This window comes from Pistacia vera, unplaced genomic scaffold (genome assembly GCF_008641045.1).
Source record: "Pistacia vera cultivar Batoury unplaced genomic scaffold, PisVer_v2 Contig660, whole genome shotgun sequence".
Taxonomy (NCBI): domain Eukaryota; kingdom Viridiplantae; phylum Streptophyta; class Magnoliopsida; order Sapindales; family Anacardiaceae; genus Pistacia; species Pistacia vera.
Window position 1 is genome coordinate 1,500,306 of NW_022196513.1, and position 11,374 is coordinate 1,511,679.

General features: G+C 35.8%; 1 long non-coding RNA gene across 1 annotated transcript; it reads right to left on the minus strand.

Annotated features, from left to right (window-relative positions):
- Positions 1-2,900: 2,900 nt before the first annotated feature.
- Positions 2,901-4,586, minus strand: LOC116112358. Its single transcript, XR_004125224.1, has 3 exons — positions 4,468-4,586; positions 4,330-4,393; positions 2,901-2,993 (listed from the first exon to the last, which is right to left on the minus strand). It is a non-coding gene; the product is annotated as an uncharacterized LOC116112358 (long non-coding RNA).
- Positions 4,587-11,374: the final 6,788 nt, after the last annotated feature.

Here is an 11,374-nt window from a genome sequence, read left to right on the forward strand (position 1 = left end):
TCCTCCACACTTGTTCAAGATAACTTTAACAAAATTTAACTAAGGGTATTAGGGCATAAATAAAGCTACATACCTTGATGTGGGCATTACAATTCTCCGCCCCTTATAAAAATTTTGTCCCTGAAATTCAAACGAACAATTCGGGATAACGGCTCCGCATATCTTGTTCTACTTCCCATGTAGTTTCTTCTACTTTATGATTCCTCCATAGGACTTTTACTAATGGAATACTCTTGTTTAGGAGTTCCTTAACCTTTCGGTCCAATATCTATACTGGACGCTCCTCATAAACAAGGTTCTCTTCTACATCCACTTTTTCTACCTTTAAGATATGGGAGGGATCACTAACATACCTTCGAAGCATTGAGACATGGAACACATTATGCACTTTATCCATTTTTGGTGGTAGCGTCTGATGCATGCAAATGCAACACCTAATTTTACCTCATTAAATTCTAATGCAAAGTCGTGTAGTAGTAAAGAGCAAGTAAGGGTTTTTCCCGTAGAGGATTTGTGAACTTAATTAATTATCTATTTCTAACAGGGTTTGTCACGGATTATAAAAACTCAACAAAAACTAACAAACTAAAAGCAAACAATGTAAATCAAGCAACTAATAATGAAAGAGAAATCAATGAGAGAAACGAGATTGAAGGTTTATTCGCCACCACTAGACATGCATTACATATAATAAAAGCACCCTTTAACTTTCTACCCTCTTGATCACATCAGCTCAGAAAATAACAAACGTTGATAAGTCCCATCTCTCCTTATTGAGTCGTTGGACTAGACACGTTCATAACCCAATTCCCTATTTATTAAATAACCTAGGATACGATCTTTGGATTCAAAGTAATAAAAGTATTAAGTTGCAAGAGACCTACTGAATCAAGGCTAAACTCATATGATCGGTTTAGTTATCTTGAGTGATTACCCCCCATGTATGCAGGCATACACTTTACCACTAGTTATTTATGTTAATAAAGCGATTCAGTACAAAACAACATAAATTGGCATTAATAGATTAATCCTAATGATTTAATTGGCCACTTAAACAATTAGAACAATCTAGTTAAACCCTATTTTCAGAGAAATAATCACATAACCAAGAGGGATCAAAAGATAAAAAGATGTAGATTTTATTAAACACAAGACATGTCTAGGGTTTTGAAATCACCTTCAATCACAAAAGAATTAGTCCTTCTTGAATAGACATGAGAACGTCATTGTATTATTCATAACAAATAATAATAACAAAGAAGAAGAAAAACTTAGTGAAACTTGGTTGCATTAATGAAGTTGATGATGATCTCCTCCAATTCTTTTTCTCCAAGCCTTCTTTAATCTCTCTTTTTCTTCAGTTCTTGAATATCTTTGTTCTCTCTTTTTTTATCTCTCAAATACCAAAATAATGCTAAAAGACTTCTATTTTGTATCCCACAAGGGTTAGGGTTTTGTTTTCCTTAATTCTAGTTAGTTTAGGACTCTTAAACCCTATTTTCCTAGTAAAAAACGGAAGAAAAATTTCCAGTTGTCGTGACTGTGCCCCGACACTGTGCTGTGGCATGGTTGTTTTTGGACTAAGTGTGCTATGGCATGGTTGGTTCTAGACTAAGTGTACTACAGCACAGTGCTGCGGCATGGTCCCATTCCTCTTCTAACCTTGTATCATTCTTCAGTACTCCAAAGATGGTGATTTTTGAGCATGATAACGATGGAATCAGGAAATGTGGTAGACATATTAAATTTATTCCTTTAAATCAGCTTTCCAACGGTTTAAAAATCATCTTGACATGGTATTTACAGCTCAAGTTATAGTTGAAACACTAAGGCTTGCTCAAACTGGAGTGTAATCTAGAATCTCCTCTTCACTTCAAAGTTCCATAACTTCTTCAATTCAACTCCGATTCTCGATCCGTTTGTTTCCAGTCATCAAAAATTCTCTTGCCAACATCATTTCTCATCTGAATATTATTTTTAAGCCTTACTCCCTGAAAACACAACAAAAATACTTGTGATCTCGAAAAGTGCATTTATGAAACAGTCAAGTTAATTCATTCGAATTAATCCTAATTTCCCAAAAATGATACCTATAAACCACTAAGTATAAGTGTATTTTCAAGCACTTATCAACACCAATTTTTAAGCTACCTTTCCTACTCGTTGTAACACTTCAAAGGGACCAATGTATCTCGGAGCTAGCTTTCCTTTTCCGTCAGAGTGCATTACTCGCTTGTAGGGGGAAATTTTGATAAACACTTTGTCACGCACTTCAAATTCCACATCTTTTCTCTTTAAATCCGCATAACTCTTTTATCTGTCTTGGGCTTGTTTCATTCTATTTCTGATCAACTTGATGTCTTCTATCAGTTTCTGAGTTATCTTGAGCCCAAGAGCTATTTCCAAAGCGTCTTTCTCTCCTACTTCATTCCAATGTAGTGGGGACCTACATTGTCTACCATATAAGGCTTCATAAAGAGCCATCTTAATGGTGGACTGATAACTGTTATTATAAGAAAATTCCACCAATGGTAACATCTCATGTGTAACACTCCCCTCCAGCCGGGTACCCTCTAAGTATTCCATTAGGATGGAAACTTAGAGAATTCACGCCTGGAAGGTTGTGTAATTTAAAACGTAAATCCTTGTTACAAACATGTCCTATATGGAAATAAATAAATAAAAACTTCTCCTCGCATTTATATTACTTTCTTAATCAACCTATCAAGACATGACTATATATGAAAAATATGGTTTAAAGAAAACAACAACATCAATTGTTCTAATAGCGGAAGCAAATATAAAATATCTCCCATCATTTATAAGCAAAATATATTTACCATTTCATAAAACTTAGATTATAAATATTAAACTATATACATTAAATTCAAAAGCAACATCCTTTATATAACATCATAAGTTTAGCTAGAACAAAAACATGCATGCCCCAAGCCTCCTTGACCGCCACTCGCCGTTACCGCTTTAACCATTACCTGCAAAACATGGAAACTAGGGGGATGAGTGCTAATCACTCAGTAAGGGTATCGATCATTTAACCCTATGTAACATTCTTAAACTTAGGAAGCATCTTATTTACTTGTACATGAACCAAACATTTATAACATAAAAGTAATATAACATAGCATATTCAATCCATATCATAATGCATAATATAATTCACGCAATGCTTTCCTTTAATGTTCATGAATAATGCACATCAATGTCATGCATGTATAAATAAATTTTTCTTTGAAAACCTTTTTACTGTTTACCGATCGGACTAAGCTGAGGCATGGATTACGGAACCTTTGGCCAATGAGCTAAGCTTAACTTATAACACAGTCCCCATGGTCATGCACGCTATGGACTGTTCATTTCTTTCGGTCTAGACATGTGCATGAGTGAGCTCAGGTTCCCCATAACATGCCAACATTTTCCATAACATTTACAAATCATTTTCCTTCACAAAAATGCATGTCTATGTACCTTGGAAGTATTTTGCTTAAACTTGGGATCAAGTCCCACTTTTTCATCATTAATATGCTTGACATGCTTTATTCTAAAAAAAAAACATACACTTTCCATATATGAACATATCATTTCATCATGGCCATTTTGATATTCATCAAACATATCATACTTAGGCTTGTATATACACACACAAGCTCATAATTAGGTAATACATAACATATTACACATAACCTCCATGGTCATTCATTACATCAATTATATATGCTCATACAATCACTAAAAAAATCATAAGGATCACTCATTCAAATACACTTCAAAACTCTTTAAGCGTCATTTCCATACTAGGAATCAATCATTCTGCACAGGTCAGATTCAAAAAGGCATAACTTGAGTTACACACATCGGAATGATATGATCCTGGTCTCGTTTTAAAGCTTAGAGACAGGGCTACAACTTTTATGTTTAGGTTTCAACCCAGTTCAATCGTTAAGATGCCCAAAAATCACTTAGAAGGTCACGGCTGTGACAGGGCAACCAGGGTAACATGCCTATTTTAGGGCTTTTCCTTACCTATCTACTTCCACTTACTTCCTAACCTTTCCTAACCATTCTCCCCTGTGAAAACATGTTAAATGATCAATAATAACCTCCCTTGTAATATGTAAAAAAATCATGTCACAACTAATTCCATTGATTGTCATCAAAGTTCATTGTTTTTACAATTCACATATAAATCCATCAATTATAGCATCAAACTAAGCTCAATTGCTATTGTGTGACAAGAATTAAGGTTCCCTAATACTAACCCTAGAAACCTAATTCTTATTTCCTATTAAAGTAAAGGGAGGTGTCCCTTACCTTATGTCAAGAAACCACACTCCTTTGCAAATTTCCTCCTCCTTATCTCCAATTGACCCTTATCCTAACATAAATTATAAGGAAACTTCAATAACTTGCAATACACAATATTTATATAAGATAAGGAGTTGAACTTACCTCCTAATATCCTTAATAGAGGGAGAAATATAAGACACTTGAGAGATTTGCAACTAAGAGACTTGAAACTTTAATGGAGAAGTGAAGAAAATATGGAAGATTGTAGAAAACTTGAAGAAGAGAAATGAAAAGTGGTAGAAAACATGTTAGCCGACTCTTATCACCTAATATCTTCCCCTTTTTTTTTTTTTTTTTTTGTTTTTGCTAAAAAATTATTCATTTGACATTTGTCTTTTGCATTTAATGTCCTATAACATTATTTCCCTTTTTGCCCTCAAAAATTGTCTATTAATTACTCCCTAATCCTTCATCATCTTTATCTTGTCAAGCCAACAAAATATCATTATTCTTTTACCACTTTACCCCTAAGGCATGTGCATGGTAGTTAACTTCACACATAAAAAGGAAAAGACTATTTTACCCTTGGATGCATCGGTGGGGTTTACATCATGCCAGGTCATTTTATAATCCATACAACACACTCTCAACATATACTCAAGTATCTGATTTGTTCTCTCAGTTTGGCCATCTGTCTGAGGGTAATATGATGTATTAAAGGCCAACCTAGTACCCAAGTTTCTCTGTAGATTGGTCTAGAAAGTTGAAACAAATCTGGAATCTCTATCTGATACTATGGTCTTGGGCACTCCATAGAGTTTAACTATCTCTCTAATATAAATCTGGGCCAGTTGATCTGCTGTGGTACTATCCTTTACTGGAAGGAAATGAACTGATTTGGTTAATCTGTCTACTATTACCCATATCGCATTATATCCTTTTTGAACTCTTGGAAGGCTTTTAATGAAATCCATTGAAATATTTTCCCATTTCCATTCAAGAATGCAGAGTGGTTGTAGCAATCTCGATGGCCTCTGGTGTTTAGATTTAAGCTGTTGACAAGCCAGACATTTAGCTACATAATGTCCGATATCTCTCTTCATACTTGGCCACCAATAACTCTTCTTTAGATCTTGATATATTTTGGTTCCTCCAGGATGAGTAGTATATGGGGTGTCATGAGACTCCTCAAGAATCTTTTTCTTTAACTCAACATCTTAAGGAATGCATATGCGAGTCCAAAAACAGAGGACACCATCTAAAATTTGAAATTCTGATATCTTGCCTTCCAACACTTGTCAACTTATTTTCTAACACTGCTCGTTGACAATTTGCTTTTCTTTAATCTCTTCTAGTAAAGTAGGTTGAATTTCTAACCTGGCAGTCCTTCCTGGTATTACCTTAATCTGTTCCCTGCAAAATTCTTCTAATAATTCTTTTTGCATTGTGGGTCGGGACAAAAAGGCTTTTCTACTCAAGGCATCAACTACTACGTTAGCTTTCCTAGACTGATACTTAATTTCACAATCATAATCTTTGACCAGCTCTAACCATCTCCTTTGTCTCATATTCAACTCCCTTTGGGTGAAGAAATACTTCAAACTCTTATGATCTGTATAAATATTGCTCTTTGCTCCATACAAGTAATGCCTCCATACTTTTAGTGCAAAGACTACAACGGCCACCTCTAAATCATGTGTAGGGTATCTCATCTCATACTCTTTTAACTGTCGAGAAGCATAGGCTATTACCCTACCCAACTACATCAATACTACACCAAGTCCCTGAAGTGAGGCATCTGTATATATATCATAGTCTACACCCTCCTGTGGTAACACTAGGATAAGAGCTATGGTTAATCTTCTTTTTAACTCTTGAAAACTTTCTTCACAGGCATTCGACCATATGAAAGGTGTTCTTTGTTTGGTAAGAGCTGTAAGTGGCTTAGCCAACTGAGCAAATCCTGCTACAAACCAAAACCATCTATAATAGCTTGGTAGCGCTAAGAAACTTCTAACCTCCTTTACTGTCTTTGACTTTTGCCACTCTAGAATTGCCTTCACTTTACTAGGATCCACTGATATACCTTCCTTTGAGATAGTATGGCCCAGAAAGATAACTTGATCCAGCCAAAACTCACAATTAGAAAATTTGGCAAACAGTTTTTTATCTATTAATCGCTGTAGCACAAATTTTAGGTGTTCTTCATGCTCTTTTCTTGTCTTAGAATAAACCATGATATCATCAATAAACACTATTATAAATCGATTAAGACAATCGTGGAACACCCGGTTCATTAAATCTATAAAGATTGCTGGGGCATTGGTTAACCCAAAAGGCATCACCACAAACTCATAATGCCCATATCTGGTTCAAAATGCAGTCTTGGCAATATCTTGCTCTACAACTCTTACTTGATGATAACCCAACCTCAAGTCAATCTTTGAAAACACTGCTGCTCCTTTTAGTTGAACAAATAAATCATCTATGCGAGGTAATGGGTACTTATTCTTCACTGTCACTTTATTCAACTCTCTGTAATCTATACACATCCGCAGGGATCCATCTTTCTTCTTCACAAATAGGATTGGAGCACCCCAAGGAGAGTGGCTGGGTCGAATAAAACCCTTACCTAAGAGTTTCTAAAGTTGCTTCTTCAATTCCTGAAGCTTAGCTGGGTCCATCCGATAAGGGGCTTTAGAAATTAGTGTTGTCCTTGGTGCCAATTCAATGCTAAATTCCACTTCTCTTTTCGGAGGTAAACCCAAAAAATCTTCCGAAAATACATCTAGAAACTCCCAAACTACTGGCACATTTTGGATCTCTGGTTGTGGGACATCACTACTTTACACTACACGGGCAATGTACCCAGAACACCTTTTTCTTAACATCTTTCTAGCCTTTACACTGCTAATTAACATACTAAGCTGCTGGCCTTCGACAAAACTAAACTTATCACCATCATCAAGATTAAATCTTGCTTTCTTCTTTCGGCAATCAATCTCTACTCCATATCTCCCTAGGAAATCCATGCCCAAAATAACATCGAAATCGGGCAAATCAAACACAATCAAATCCACCGGTAACATCCTTCCATGGATCACTATGGACTCCTTTAGAAGCATCTCGTGAGTTACAACACTAACACCATCTGACAATTCTATCTTAATGGGTTATCCTATTATAACAGGTTTCAAACCTAATCTCTTTAAGATCCCATGTGTAATAAATGAGTGTGTGGCTCCAGAATCAATTAATGCATAAAGGGGAACTTAATGAAATAATAACTAACCGATAGCTGTAGATGGGCTAGCCTTAGCTTCACTCTGTGCTATTATAAACACCCTGGATATCTGTGCTACAGGTGCAGGAGGGGCTTTGTAGTCTTTCATCATGTGCCCTGGTTGTCGGCATCTATAACATACATTTTGGCCCAACTCTTTGAGACACTCTCCGGATGAGTTCCCCTACACTTCTAACATGGGGGAAAATCAGTAGTCCTCGATCGTTTATTCTGCCAATCCTTTCTGTTCTTCTTGGGCTGAAATCTTTTCTCATTTCTCATTTCTCTATTTCTAGGGACATCAATTCTATCTTCTTGTAGAGCAAGAGGTGGAACACTAGGTGCTGTTGCTGATGGAATTATTGGGGTTAGCTTATTCACTAATATTTTAGCTCGTTCCAAAGCCTCATTATAGGTCTGAGGGCGCTGGGCACCTGCCATTACATCTTGAGCTATTTCTGGTTTTAGCCCATGCACAAACTTATCCCTTCTCAATTCTGGTGTGCTCACTATATCGGGTGTAAACCTTGCCAAGGAATTAAATCTTACGGAGTATTCCTTCACTGAATTGGACCCTTGCTACAAGCTAAGAAATTCCTGAGTTTTCTCATGAACTTTGTCAACCGTTCGGTATTCTGCCTCAAACAGTTGTCTAAAATCTCCCCAGGTCATAGTGGCTACCTCATGCACATCCTCCATCAACTCCTACCATATCCGAGCATCACCCCATAACAGAAAACTAGCATACCAGATCTTCTCCTAACCTATCATGGGGAACAGTGCCGTCGTATGCTCCATGGACCTAATCCACTCTTCTGCTATTATTGGGTCTGTCGTACCTCCAAATTCTGACGGTTGACATTGACTGGGTAACCCATAAATAGGCTCAAGAAGAATATGTATTGGCTTCTTTCTCTCCTCTCGGATGGTCGATCAGTATAACAACCGGTGTCTCAACTCTCTCATGTATAGATCTCCCCTGACTCTCTACCACTACCTGCTGTATGGTACTACGAATCCTCGTTTCATCGAGGACAAGGGGAGTAGATCCTGACGGGTTGGATGGTTCACCCACACTCACTACATTCTTTTTACCTGATCGGGTCATACGTCTCATCTAAATCACATAGCACAAACACTATTAGTCAACTAAGTTAACTCATCTACGATAAGTAAGGAAAAAAACAACGTACAACGATCGGCTATGATACGTCAATGCGGCAGGAGGGGCATACTGTCAAATCCCAAAACCATGCTCTGATGCCAAAAATGTAATATTCTTTCTAGCTAGTAGTAGTTCTTTGGAAAAATATAAGTAAAACTCACTAAACATATTATATATATAGGCCCATAACTAATTTTTTCTTTATATACAAATCTCTACATCAAGTAATAAGTCACAAAAATAACTCAAAAATACAGTCAGACAGTGTTGCATTTCTCCTCTGCTACTTGACGTTCCATCTGACCGCACCTCGTTTGCTACCTACAAAAACAATGAAATCCACGAAGTGAGCACTAATTGCTCAGTAAGTAAACCCACAATACTTCTATTCTTTCTTTGTTAATCAAATTATGGACATACATACATACATACATACATACATACATACATACATATATACAAATCTCTACATCAAGTAATAAGTCACAAAAATAACTCAAAAATACAGTCAGACAGTGTTGCATTTCTCCTCCGGTACTTGACGTTCCATCCGACCACATCTCATCTACTACCTACAAAAACAATGAAATCAATGGAGTGAGCACTAATTGCTCAGTAAGTAAACCCACAATACTTCTATTCTTTCTTCGTTACTCAGATTCTAGATTTTCTTTCCTTACACCAAGCTTCTTAATTCTTCCCAGCTCTTTCTAAGATTCTGGTTTCTCACTTACCTATATGTAAGATATGTACGCACATATAGGGGAACTAACTCAGAATAGTAGAAATGGCATGATGCTTATGCACAAATGCATAAACTTTTTATATGCAATGCATTTTCTTTTCTATTTTTCTGTTTTCTTTCTTTTTCTGTTTCTCTTCTTTCTTTTCTGTTTCTCTTCTTTCTTTTTTGTTTTTCTATTCTTTTCTTTTCTTTTCTTTTTTCTTTTTTTTCTTTTCTTTTCTTTTCTTTTCTTTCCTTTTCTATTCTTTCTTTGCTGATCGGACTCGGTTGAGGCATGGATTCGGAACCCTGGCCGTGTGAGTGTATTCTCAAATTCTTTCTTAGGTATAGTCCTCATCCACATGCACTTCTTATGGACTGTACAAATTCTTCTTTCTTATTCTTAGGCTGCTCACTAAAGGCGGTGTGCATGCGGGGCTATTCTTCTTCTCTGTCACTCATGGGTTCCCCATCGCAACAACCTTCTCTTCTCTTCTCTTTTTATATTTCTTCAAATAAAATTTCAGATTTTAACTATTCTTTAATTATATTCTTTCGAGGATGATTCTACAATTTATTTCTTTTCTTTCTTTCTCTTTATTCTGTAATGTTCTCATACATGTAAATGTGCATGTAAATATGCTCATTCTTTGCTATTCTTTCTAAATGAAAATGCTCAAAATTAAAGAATGCATTAGGGCATATAAAGATATCATTATAGGACTAATATTCTCTACCAACAACAATACATAACAAGGTAATAATTCTAATATACTCATATATGCACTTTCTTGGAAATTTCATCAAACACCTTACATGCACATACAAACCCTAAATTGGTTACACTTCCACATATTTTTCAATCCACCAAAATTGTAGCAAAAACTCTCTAAGACCAACAATCACCCTACCCGAATTTCATCCTTCACCATTCCACATCTATTCTTTCATATTTCATCCAAAATCCCATCAACTCAACACATACAAATACATCACTTCTCATGGCCATGTGATTCACATATCAAACAACCTCAATTTCAATCCATAACTCTCATCATCCAAACACACATACAACATACAATAAATTTCTCTACACAAGTATTTATCCAATCAAAGCTAAAGTTGGATTTACTTACCTTGAATTTGAGCAATTCCAACACTATAATCTCTCTTTGGTAGAATTCCCTTTCCTCTTAAACCCTAAGCATATAAAACCATAAGAATTCAAAACTTTAAAATTTAAATCTCACATCTTGGTGCAAGAATCTTACCTTTGGGTGCTTAGGATTGAAAATCTATCAAAATCTAGCCAAAATCCTATGAATTTCCTTGAAATTAGCGGAAGAAAAATTGAGAGAATTTGGGTGGAGAGTGGCATGAATGGAGGGGTAGAGTGGCTAGGGTTTCTCCTCTTGAATCCTTAATAATATATATAGTTTCCCATTTTACCCTTGCACTTTCTAGAAATTCCATCTATGTCCCTTAGTCAATTACCATAATGCCCTTATTTTTATTATCTTCTCCATGTTATTCTACTTCTTTTCATTCCCCACTCTTTCATCTAATTATAAGTGGAATGACCATTTTACCCCTAATAATATTTTAAAGAATTTCTTTCACACTTGATCAAGATAACTTTAATAAAATTCAACTAAGGGTATTGGGGCATAAATAAAGCTACATACCTTGATGTGGGCGTTACAGCTTATAACTAAGTCATAGCAAAAAACAAAGTACAGAGTAATCATTTTACATAAATTTTGTATGATTTTTATTTGGTTGTATGACTTAGTTGTAAGCAAATCATTATTGTTTACTTTTCCATGTGGGATTGTGTGTATTTGAAAAAGTTATCCAAACACACTACCTCTAACAATCCCCCAAACACTAATTTGTA